This window comes from Periplaneta americana, chromosome 13 (assembly GCF_040183065.1).
Source record: "Periplaneta americana isolate PAMFEO1 chromosome 13, P.americana_PAMFEO1_priV1, whole genome shotgun sequence".
Taxonomy (NCBI): domain Eukaryota; kingdom Metazoa; phylum Arthropoda; class Insecta; order Blattodea; family Blattidae; genus Periplaneta; species Periplaneta americana.
In genome coordinates, this window is record NC_091129.1 from 57136259 (window position 1) to 57148696 (window position 12438).

Genomic DNA, 12438 nt, shown 5'->3' on the forward strand with positions numbered 1-12438 from the left:
ACCACTTTACTCTCACTTTGAAGTGAATAGTTCTTTATTATGGCCTGAGAGTTTGTCAGTGGAACAAAAGAATGAAGTTGTAAGGTGCTGTACCTCGTACCACTTTTGCTTGTTGGTACCTTGAGTAGAAAATATGGCTATGTTTTTTTGTATTCACTAATGGTAAAAAATTTAAAAGGAATATTAGAAATATTTTTCTCAGCCCAGTTATACAATTTCCTTGGTGTTACAATAGGATCTATACCAGGTTGAAGACTAGCTTTCATAGCAAGCAGCTTAACGGTGCCTCCAGTACCATCACAAGGCCCCTTTCCATGTGATGTAGCGAAATAATCCCATTCAGCACGAATCCCAAATTCATCTTCGTGACATACGTTGGAAAAAATTTGTTTTATTCTTGTATTGGACACTCGATCCATCGGATATGTAAAATATTTTGTTTAAGAATTCTAATGCCTGCTTCAAAAATGTATTAGTTTGGTCTGGAAAAGATGTACAGCACCGGTATCATGTTGTAAATGTTCTGGAATGGCAACAAACTCCGTATGCTTAATTTCGTTATTTTCTTTGTAATCCGCAACAAAAGGATAGATTATGGCCTGATTATTGTTCCAATGGATTCCCTGTACCGAATCTTGGACAACAAAAGCACAATTTTCTGAAAAATAACATTCACTATACACTCTCCAGACACTAGTTTTTCTTTGTGCTCTCTTAAAAACAAATTTTGCTCCTGTGCTATAAACGTGAGGCAGTAAATTTAATAGTTTGTTGGACAATTTAGCTAGGAAATCCTAAACTGATGACAGCAGGGTTTCATTCAGTTTTGTGTGTACTTTATTCAGTTTTGTGTGTACTTTGTAAATTTGTAGTGTTTCTAAAACGCAGTTTTTACTCCTGGTTGAGTGTTAGAGAAGGCCGTATGGCCTTAACTCTGCCAGGTTAAATAAATCATTATTATTATTATTATTATTATTATTATTATTATTATTATTATTATTATTATTATTATTATTATTAAATTTGTTCGATCCACTGTGACCCATTTTCTACAGGTAATTTCTTCTACAGACTATTCATCAAAGAGTTGCCGTAAATACTGTGTTATTTTTTCAGTTCCCGGGCAAGCATCACATCTATTTAAATAACAGTTGGATGATGGAGGATTGTAGATCATTTGCGACAAAGTCTTTATAATTAGTGAGAATGGGTTCTGAATTTGCAGTGAGATGAGAAATATTAATTCCATCAAGCATTAATTTAACATTTTCATGATCAGCACAGACACAAACTACGTGGGTGCCACTTGTTCCAGGGAGTACATATTCCTTTGGTCTGAGTTCGCAAAATTTTGAAAACTCTATTTTGTTATCCGAATAATGCTCTTTGAAACACTGGTATGTTTCCTTAAGATTACACAGTATTGATATTTTCTTTTTGTGAACTCTCTTTCCATCTTCTTTAACTGAAATACAATTCTTTTTATCAGCCATAACCCTCCTCACATCATCAGAATTATAAAAATGAACAAACTTCTCTACTATGAATATTCCCAAACTTTTTCCCGATTTAGGATTAGGAGTAGGCAAAATCCCCTTTTCTGCTGCTACTTGTTTAGAAATTCGTATCATGTGAGTGGTGATATTGAAAAGCTGTTGAATTTTACTGTAGGACAAACTTAAAAAACTTGTTAATATTTGTATTTTGAGATTTCTGTCGCCTGTTTCATAGGAGTCCATCATTTTCTGTATTATATCGGAATTATTTGAAATTTCAGCTGAAGTTTTATATTCTGTGATATGAAATATTTTATGTTCAACTGTAACTTTCTGCATTTTTTGTTTTGGATATATATATATTTTTCAATAATTTTGTCTTCTTTATTGGCGATTCTCAATCGTCACTAAGCTCTCATACATCTTCAATAAATTATTTTTAAAGTTATTTCTTACTCGAAAGCAATCTGAAACCAACGTAGTTCTATGTAAAATATAATAGATTATATTTATATTTTTTTGCATTTTTAAAGTAAACTGGTATAAAAAATAATTGTTTAAAAAGTAACCTCTAAAACAACCCCATTAATAAATCAATTAATATAATATTCAATTTGTTCCCATTTCAAATGACACCAACACTCAACGTCTATGATGCATAGAATCTTAACAATGAGCATTTTCATACTGCGTTGCGCATGAATTTGTCATGTAATTAAAAGGGTATAAATAGTAAAACATTAAAGCATGATCCCAGAAAAAATTGCAGACCTCTTATTTTGATCTGCAGAACATATTTTAGAAGATTTAAGCAAATATTAAATGGTCACGTTTCGTATACAGGTGTTTGATTTGGCGTGGAATGACTCACATGCACACAACACAACACGATAAATACCTACATCGAAAGTCTTAGAAATGGTTGTTAGATAAATTACAAGAAAACTGCTAAGTATTGATAGGACTAATTGCTTTTAGAACTAGAGGTTATCTATTTATGTATAGTAACACCGCACCACTGATAATAATTTCGTTGCGACATACGTTGCCTCCTCATTACACCCTATCGCTGCGGCAGTGTTGCCATAGCTACTGATTTAGCAGATTTCCTGCTTTTCCATTGAATCTACTGCCGTACTGATTTTTTTTGTCAAAAGTCGGAATTTCTCCTGCTTTTTTGCATGCTGCAGTCATCAATGGTTCTATGCCCGGATTTTCAATTTATTACTTTAGTATACATATATTATGTCACCATGTCTTATTTCTGCATCTTATCCACAAGTCAAACAATGTTTTTATTTGTCTGCCTGCTCATAACGCGTCGCCACAATAATGCTTACAAGGAGCAAGGTGTCGCCTCTTGCCTGGAGTCCAGGCGACAGCTTCCGCCCTGTAGACTAAACACTATTCTGGCGACGGCATACGTGGTGTGTCTAAAAAGTTCGGTGAATGGTGTCATATCTGAACGGCAACTTGGCGCATGTGCTTGCGCATGCTCATGGTTCTTCAGAGACTTGGGGAGAATCGATACACAGTATGCAATGCATGTGACTGGCAGTGTAAACAGACTGCGACCAGTTGAACGTAGTCAGTGTGAGAGGAAGTGTCACAGCGCAATGGAGCAACGTGTAAACATCAAGTTCAGCTACAAATTGGGTAAGACTGCAACAGAGACACATGGAATGTTGGTGCAGCTGTACGGGAGGGATCCCGTGAGCAGAAAATGTGTTTACGAATGGTTTAAACGCTTCCGTGAAGGGAAGGAAACAATTGAGGATGAGCCACGTTCAGGTCGGCCATTGGCAAGCAGAACCCCAGAAATGATCGAGAAAGTGCGACAAATGCTGGCACAAGATCGGCGACTGACTCTAAGATCGATTGCGGAGGAATTGGACATTAGCAAGGACACGGTGCACACCATCGTCCGCGATGATTTGGGTAAGCGGAAGATCTGCTCCCGATTTGTGCCGCACAAGCTCACAGACGAGAAGAAAGCAAAACGGATGGGAATTCCTGGTGATTTCATTTCCATGTGTGACCAGGATCCATTGCTTCTGAAAACCATCGTCATGGGAGATGAGACCTGGTGCTACAATTTCGATCCGGAATCAAAACGGCAATCGATGTCATGGTGTTCACAGACTTCCCCGCGACCAAAAAAAAAAGCCGTATGCAAAAATCCAAGGTGAAAACACTGTTGATCGCCTTCTTCGACAACAACGGTATCATCCACAAGGAATTTGATCCTGCAGGTCAAACCATTAATGCTGCATTTTACCAGTCCGTTTTGAACCGATTGCTACAGCGTACCCGGCGGGTTCGGCCTGAGTTGCACAGGACTGGCAAATGGATGCTGCTCCATGACAATGACCCTCCGTACTCCCCTGATCTGGCTCCTGCGGACTTCTTCCTGTTTCCCCGCTTGAAGGCGGCCATGAAAGGTGAAAGTTTTGCAGATGTGAATGCCATCAAAGATCGTGTGACAGCCGTTCTGCGATCGATTCCACAGGAGGCTTTTGCTGATGGTTTCCATAAGCTGTACGAACGTTGTCAAAAGTGTGTTGTAGCGGGTGGCGACTATTTTGAAGGGCAATAAAGACAATTTGTTTGTATCTTTGTTTTTTTTTTTAGCTTTCTGATACCATTCACCGAACTTTTCCAATTCCTGGCTCAGAAGATGATAACTGTTCTTGAACATCCTCCGTACTCCCCTGATCTGGATCCTGCGGACTTTTTCCTGTTTCCCCGCTTGAAGGCGGCGAGATCAGAGGAGTACGGAGGGTGTTCAAGAACAGTTACCATCTTCTGAGCCAGGAATTGGCGCACACGGATCGCACAGTGTGCAGGGGCATTGTCATGGAGCAGCATCCATTTTACAGTCTTGTGCAACTCAGGCCGAACCCGCCGGGTACGCTGTAGCAATCGGTTCAAAACGGACTGGTAAAATGCAGCATTAATGGTTTGACCTGCAGGAACAAATTCCTTGTGGATGATACCGTTGTTGTCGAAGACGGCGATCAACAGTGTTTTCACCTTGGATTTTTGCAGACGACTTTTTTTTTTGGTCGCGGGGAAGTCGGTGAACACCATGACATCGATTGCCGTTTTGATTCCGGATCGAAATGGTAGCACCAGGTCTCATCTCCCGTGACGAAGGTTTTCAGAAGCAATGGATCCTGGTCACTCATGGAAATGAAATCACCAGAAGTTTCCATCCGTTTTGCTTTCTGCTCGTCGGGTGAGCTTGTGCGGCACAAATCGGGAGCAGATCTTCCGCTTACCCAAATCATCGCGGACAATGGTGTGCACCGTGTCCTTGCTAATGTCCAATTCCTCCGCAATCAATTTTAGAGTCAGTCGCCGATCTTGCGCCAGCATTTGTTGCACTTTCTCGATCATTTCTGGGGTTCTGCTTGCCGATGGCCGACCTGAACGTGGCTCATCCTCAATTGTTTCCTTCCCTTCACGGAAGCGTTTAAACCATTCGTAAACACATTTTCTGCTCACGGGTTCCCTCCCGTACAGCTGCACCAACATTCCATGTGTCTCCGTTGCAGTCTTACCCAATTTGTAGCTGAACTTGATGTTTACACGTTGCTCCATTGCGCTGTGACACTTCCTCTTACACTACGTTCAACTGGTCGCAGTCTGTTTACACTGCCAGCCACATGCATTGCATGCTGTGTATCGATTCTCTCCAAGTCTCCGAAGAACCATGCGCATGCGCAAGCACGTGCACCAAGTTGCCGTTCAGATATGAAATCATTCACCGAACTTTTTAGACACACCACGTATATCAGCAGCACACTGTGCAGATAAAGGCCATACTGTTTTATAGACATGACTCAGAGTTATGTGTCTCTCTAATTTACTCGATAGTCTAAACATAATTTTAAAGAATGATAGTTGTTTATAGAGAACGAATGTTTGAAACCTTACCACGAAAGGATGCACACCTTCCTCCCCCCACACTCAGTAATATAATCTTCATGCAACGTAAGTATGTGATAAGTTATTTCAATATTGTTTTGGGGACCTGGGGAACAGACGAAGAAAACTTATTCTGGTTATTCAGTAGTGAACTTTGTTTCTCATTGTGTGCGCGTGAAACAGTGAGAGAGTGCAGTGTAGGTACTGGTATTTTTGTGTTACATATACTTGCACAGTGATCTTTTAAAATGAGTGAAAGTGTCCCAGCAAGAAAGAAAAGTAAATACTCCCAGAATTATAAATCGGAGTGGGAAAAGGATGAACAGTTTAAAGGGTGGTTATGCAAAAGCAGGAAAGGGGATAATTTTGCGTACTGTAAAGACTGTGATTTTCATATATCTATAGGAGCAAGCGGGAAAACAGGTTTGGAAAGACATGCAGAAACACAAAAACATTTGAAAGTTCGAAAACACTTTTAGGACAAAAAAGTCTATCAAGTTTTACGAGTGCGAGTACAAAAATAGACACTCAGGTGAGAGAAGCAGAATTGAGACTATCAGGTTTTGTAGCAGAACATAATCTGTCTTTCAATATTATGGAACATTTTACAGCACTAATTAAATCTATTTGTCCAGATTCTGGAATTGCCAAAAAGATAACTTGTGGGCGTACAAAAACTACAGCAATCGTCCAAAATGTAACGGGAGTGGAAAGCAAAGAAAGATTGTACAAAATTCTGAGGGAAAAACAATTTTCTATCATTGTCGATGAATCTATGGACAAAAGTTCTACGAAACATTTGTGTATTGTTGCACGCGTTGATAACGGGGAAGGTATTACTGACGCTTTTTTCGTCTTATTACAATAAGTGAGGGAACAGCGGGACATTTATTTGAACATGTAAAAAACTCGTTTGTGTCTAATGACATCCCATATAAAGACAACTTAATTGGATTTGCTGCAGATAATGCAAGTGTTATGATGGGGGAAAAGGCATTCTGTTTGCACTATGCTGAAAGCAGATGTATCCAACTTATTTATTATGAATTGTATTTGTCATTCTTTTAATCTTTGCTCCTCGTACGCTTGCATCAAACTTCCACGCGCTCCTGAAGATTTGGCACGTGATGTGTATAATTTTTTTCATGCGAGTGCAAAACGTATTGAACTATTCAAAAAGTTTCAAAGTTTCGTGTAGGTCAAACCACATAAACTGTTGCATCCCAGCCAAACACGTTGGTTGTCCCTACAAAGTGTAGTTTCCCCACTTCTAGAGTAATATGATGCACTGAAACTCTTTTTCACTCATTCAGCTGCAGGGGATAGATTGTTAGCTTCAGAATATATTCTAGAAAAACTAAACAATTCATTCAATAAACTTTATTTGGAATTCCTTGAATTTGTGCTACCAATTTTCAATAGATTGAATAGCAAATGCAAAGCGAATATCCTCAAATCCATCAGTTGCGAACTAATGTATGTACTTCTGTCAAAACCATTGCAGAATGCTACATAAAACCGGAATATATTGGAAGCAAAGGAATAGAAAATAATGATTATAAGGATCCCATTAATTTTTGCCCATTGAAAATATGTATTTTGGTGCGAAAGTTGCCATTTCCTTGCGTACCAGAAACCTCCAAGAGCAAGGCATAAAATTATTCAAACTAAGGTTTATAGAATTCTATATAGTGTCACTTCGTCAAATATTTGATCGATTTCCATTCTCAGATCCAGTAATGAAGGATTTACAAATTCTGGATCCCTCAGTATTGAAAGACTCCGCCATTCAATCTGTAGCACCACTTGCAGCTTCATTCCCTAACATTATTGAGGAGACGAAAATTCAGGAACTCGATACTGAATGGAGGTTGTTGCGCAACACAGACATTGCTACGGACAGTGGCGGTACCGTTCAAGATTTCTGGATGAATGTGAGAAAAAGAAAATACGCCGACAACAGTCCTGTATTTCCATTACTATCAAAATTTGTGTGGTCCTTGTTGAGTCTTCCCCATTCAAGTGCGGCCGTGGAACGACTGTTCTCGTCAGTTAACTTGATGAAGACCAAAACAAGAAACAGACTTGGAACTAAAACAATCTGTGGTTTACTGCACACAAGAAGACTTTTATCGGGATCTCAGTGTTACTCATTTCCAATAAACACTTCACTAACGCAGAGAGTGACTTTCAACATGAGCGAAAATGAAGAAAACTGAAGAAATAATGGATGTGCTGATAGTTTCTGAAGATACGATGCAGGGTGAGTAAGTTTATTGTTATAACTTATAGGCCCTAATGTTGCAGTAAAGCATACAATCACATGTTATTCAAAGTGACTGTCACTTGTCACTATCTTATTGTCATACTGTCTTTTTTGGACAGAAGTCTGTTATAATCGCAGCTAATGCAGTACTGTCTTTAATATAATCTTTAAAATAAATCTCGTTCTATCGAAAATCGTTAGTGAATAGTGTATACAAAAAATTCCTGATTAATAAATTTTAATGCGGAACATTGTAATAAGACATTACTGTGGAAAAACAAAATTGCATTGGGCGTCTAGTCGTCTGTTTAGTTACATACGCTGAGTAGAGATGACAGTAGTTACATTTAGCAAAATTGTTCATTTCATTGGTTAAGGATGTGTTATTTAGTAATACAACAGTATTATCTTTCTTACAGTAGGCTTACACTGTAATTAATATGATAATACAAAGAGGAAATTCATGTTTAATTAATCTACTGTAATCTCTTGTTTTTTTTTTTTTCGATGATTTTCTTCTGATTTTCGTGAGTAGGTCGTGGCAACACTGCGCTGCGGCACTGCCATCGTGATCTAATACAGCCCGTAAGGCAGACCACGTGACTCGCTTAACAGCTGTTCGCGAAGGGCGGTCTTTCAACCATATGAATTAGTTGGAGTACATGAAGAAAAACAGATATTTCTCTGAAATGTAGTGTTATTGCATCAGTAAAATTTGAAACAGTGATTGTGAGACACTTGAGACATAATTCACTTGCAACTTAAGGTATAATATTATTTTTGGTGTGAAAATTACGTTCTTGCAGGCAAAGTTCGTATGTGTAATACCTGCCTTTATTTCGATTAAATATTGCGCCCTTTATGTGGTCAAGTGAATTATGTGTAATAATATACATGTGGAAGTGAAACATTGACTGGCATGTAAAGTAAGTTGTGATTAGGCCTAAGTGCAGCGTTACCGATGTTACTCTTGTCGAATCCATTATTGTTACTTTACCGTATTTGTTTTATTAAATTTAAATTATTGCTTATTGCGCCCTTTTTATGTGTGAATAACCTACATTATAAATAATACGACGTTTGATAATATACACAATTTGAACTAAAAACGAGATACATTTAGGTCTAGTGCATTACGAAAAATTATACCGTATAGTTTTCATTAGGCCTACTGTTATAGTACGTAATATTGTAATTAATTGAAATAAAGCACGCATGCTTCATTACGAAATTCTTGTACATTCATTTATATACGTTTCAATAATTTCAGTTGCATCGCACGCATATTTTGATGTGTTGAAATTATAGGTTATGTTTACTCTATCAGTACTTACATTATTTCAATATTCGCAATTATGCATTATAATTAAGCATAACGCTACGTATAACTTGTAAATACAATTTGTCTACACTTAAATTCTATTTATTCGTTTCATATTACGGTACTGCAATTCGAAGTCTGATTAGTCAGTATGTTACTAGGGCTAAACTAGCGCTGAGGTAGTTCACTTCGTATTCATACACCTTGCATTGTACGAATTAGTTTGATTAGTTTAGGCTTTTATTATGCTTTGCGTATAGTATCAAATGCATCTCCACAAAAAATAAATTCAACGGTTTTCACTTCAGAAATTACCGGAACTACCTCAGCGCTAGTTTCCATTATAGTCAGCGATGTATGCAATGGAAGGGAGAAAGGAACTGGCCACCCTACCCCATTATCTCTTGGCTTAGTTGCTTTATGAGTGATACCTTATTGGCCTTCGAACACTTACTAAACGACAGCTGTACTGAAATAAGGCAACCCTTAAGCAACTAGGTGTAGAAGGTTATGTTATCATGTCGAATGTGAAAGCACAATTATTCAAATTGCGGACCACTGCATTAATATATGTATAAATATTTTGCTGAATAATTATTTTAGAGTGAAAGCAAGCATTTGCGTTAAGAAATCTTCACACAAACTAGACACTGACAAAACATTTCCGTAAAAAGATCAAGAATGCTTAATATATTTAGTTTAAATTATGAAGTAGTTATATAAAATAACTCTTTCTGTCTAATTTTGATTTTCTCCAATGCCCTGTCATTCCATAGCTACGTTATGATGTCATATAGAAATTATAGGTTATGTTTACTGTATTTACCTTACATTTCTATATTCACAATTATACATTATAATTAAGCACAATGTCATGTATGATACTCTCGCACGTTCAATTTCTATTTTAATTAATTTATTTATTACGATACTAGGTTGTACTGAATTGTATTTATCGACTATTTACAAGGGGAAGTAATATAATCGTATGTACATTTCCTAGGAGGGACTGTGGTGAATTTTCTGCCTACAAGTAAGGAAGGTAACCGCGTTCTGAAGTTTATCCGAAATATATTCTTCTTTATTAAATCTCAAAATAGCTTTCGTTCTCAACTTAAAATGTTGACGCAAATAGTTTATGTTAACATGGTGAATTTTCTTCACATAAAAATAACACAGTTTTATAATTATTCCTGCAACATATTATGCACACATTACATTGAATAAAAATTTAATTGTATTATTTATTTGTTCCCTACTATACTGGGTTGTATTGAATTGTATTTATCTAACCTACCAGAGGAAGTAACACACAATCGTACGTACACTAATTTCATAGGAGGGACTGTGGTAAATTTTCTACTACAAGTAAGGAAAGTAGATGTGCTAAATTAAAATCACAATATAAATAATTATTCTTTATTAAATCTCAACATAGCTTCCATTCCAAACTTAAAATGTTGATGCAAACAGATTATGTTAACATGAAAAACTCCATTCACATTAAAATAACACAGTTTCGTAATTATTTCTGCAACATATTATGCAATAAGAAGTGAACGGATCTTATGCACACATTACACTAAATAAAATTGAGCATTGACACGCAATAAAGTAATATATTTCACTGAGCTCCGTATACTCAAATAGAAAAGCCCGACTCTTCGAGTGACGTCACACAACTTGCATTACGGTCTGGTCTAGATCGAGAAGGCAATAGTGTTGCCAACAGTTGTTCATATAATCTCGCTAGATGACTCTCGAAAACCCCCGATTTTCTAACAAAAATCTCTAGATCTTAATGGGTATTTAGTATTACTTAATTTTATAATAATAATAATAATAATAATAATAATAATAATAATAATAATAATAATAATAATAATAACAATAATAATAATAACAATAATAATAATAATAACCATAAGTCAAGGTATAGCATCCACCCGCCATTGTAACGAATATTGCACACATTTATCATTGCCAATGTGGCGCTATAAAGCAATTTTAAACACTTTTATCACAGTCACAACACATTTCAATTCTTACTGCACTATAAATTTTATATGGAATTATCACTACATTAACATTCATTATTTTAGAAAACACACACTGAACGAACTAAATGTAATGATGAAAGTTTCTCTCCGACATCACGATCCACTTCCACTAGGTGGCACCGGACACAGCATCTAACAGGGATGGCAATATATGCAAACGAAATTATACTGAGCTTGAGGAATGTTACTACAGGTGTGTAGTATTATGTGATAGGTTAGGTTAGGTTGGATAGGTGTGTATTACGTGACAGGTTAGGTTAGGTGTGTAGTATTATGTGAGAGGTTAGGTTAGGCTAGATTAGGTGTGTAGTATTATTACTATGTTGGCGACACTGAAACCCCCTCCATTTTCTCCCTCAAATACGTCACGTTCACAAAATATTGCCGTGTCCTTCATTTACGCACATCGATTTTATTATATAAGTAAGCTATGTTTTGGGTCGAGTTGGGTGGACATATAGCTCTCCCAGTAATCACATCTAATTTCCAGTACTCCGTACTCTAAATCTAAGTTATTTGGAAGGTATTTTAGCAATGATAGTGTCAGGTACATAAGTAACGTTCACAATAATAATAATAATAATAATAATAATAATAATAATAATAATAATAATAATAATAATAATAATAATAATAATAATAATAATAAAATAAGTGATATAGCCAACAAGTTTAACTTTCGCAGATGCTGGTCAATGAAGCTTTCGTTTCGGCACAAAGTTAACATATTCAATTTTATACACATGCAATTAGTATTGATAAGAAACATGTAATTTAAAAATAACTCACTCAAATTAGCAGCTCCTCCCGATCATCTCCATCTGAATCTTCTAACGCAGGAATATAACGCTGTGACTGTGAGGTCCTCGGGGTAGAGTAAGTTATTCCTAACCTGTACACTTTCATTTCTGTACGTACCTGGTACCACTGTGGTACCTAATAATTCTTGCAACACTGTTCACGCGACCCAGATCTGCCCGTATTGTCAGAATTACATTAATTAATTCTGTCCCCATCCGTTTTCATAGACTTAACGACATTCATCATACTAAATATTCTCTCCACTTGAGCATTAGATCAAGAAAACACAATAATATCAACCAACTCTTGAAAAGGGTTTATATTACGTGTGTCCCTACAGCTGGCTATTTCACTCCAGAATTCAATAGTGTTTGTCTTTAAGTTGCACTTCACTTAGCCACTCTTTACGAAATCGTTGCTGATATTGAGACCCCATATCTTAATTATTTACGGATAAATAGCACAGAAAGATTTAACGATATTTTACCGGTATAAAACGAGTAATAGTTAACACTGTTATGGTACACGTCTTACACAAATAATATTCTTTAAGCAATTTCGAGA

General features: G+C 36.6%; 1 protein-coding gene across 3 annotated transcripts in view; it reads right to left on the reverse strand.

The window, feature by feature from the left end:
• LOC138711974 (venom carboxylesterase-6-like) overlaps nucleotides 1-12438 on the reverse strand; it is a 125609-nt gene that overhangs the window by 101340 nt on the left and 11831 nt on the right. The window contains exon 1 of one of the 3 annotated variants that reach the window (XM_069843296.1): nucleotides 11863-12230. The exons of the other annotated variants lie outside the window; for them this stretch is intronic. The gene's annotated coding sequence lies outside the window, so the exon portion shown is untranslated. Of the gene's footprint in view, nucleotides 1-11862; nucleotides 12231-12438 lie in introns of those variants that run through there. 3 annotated transcript variants of the gene reach the window in all.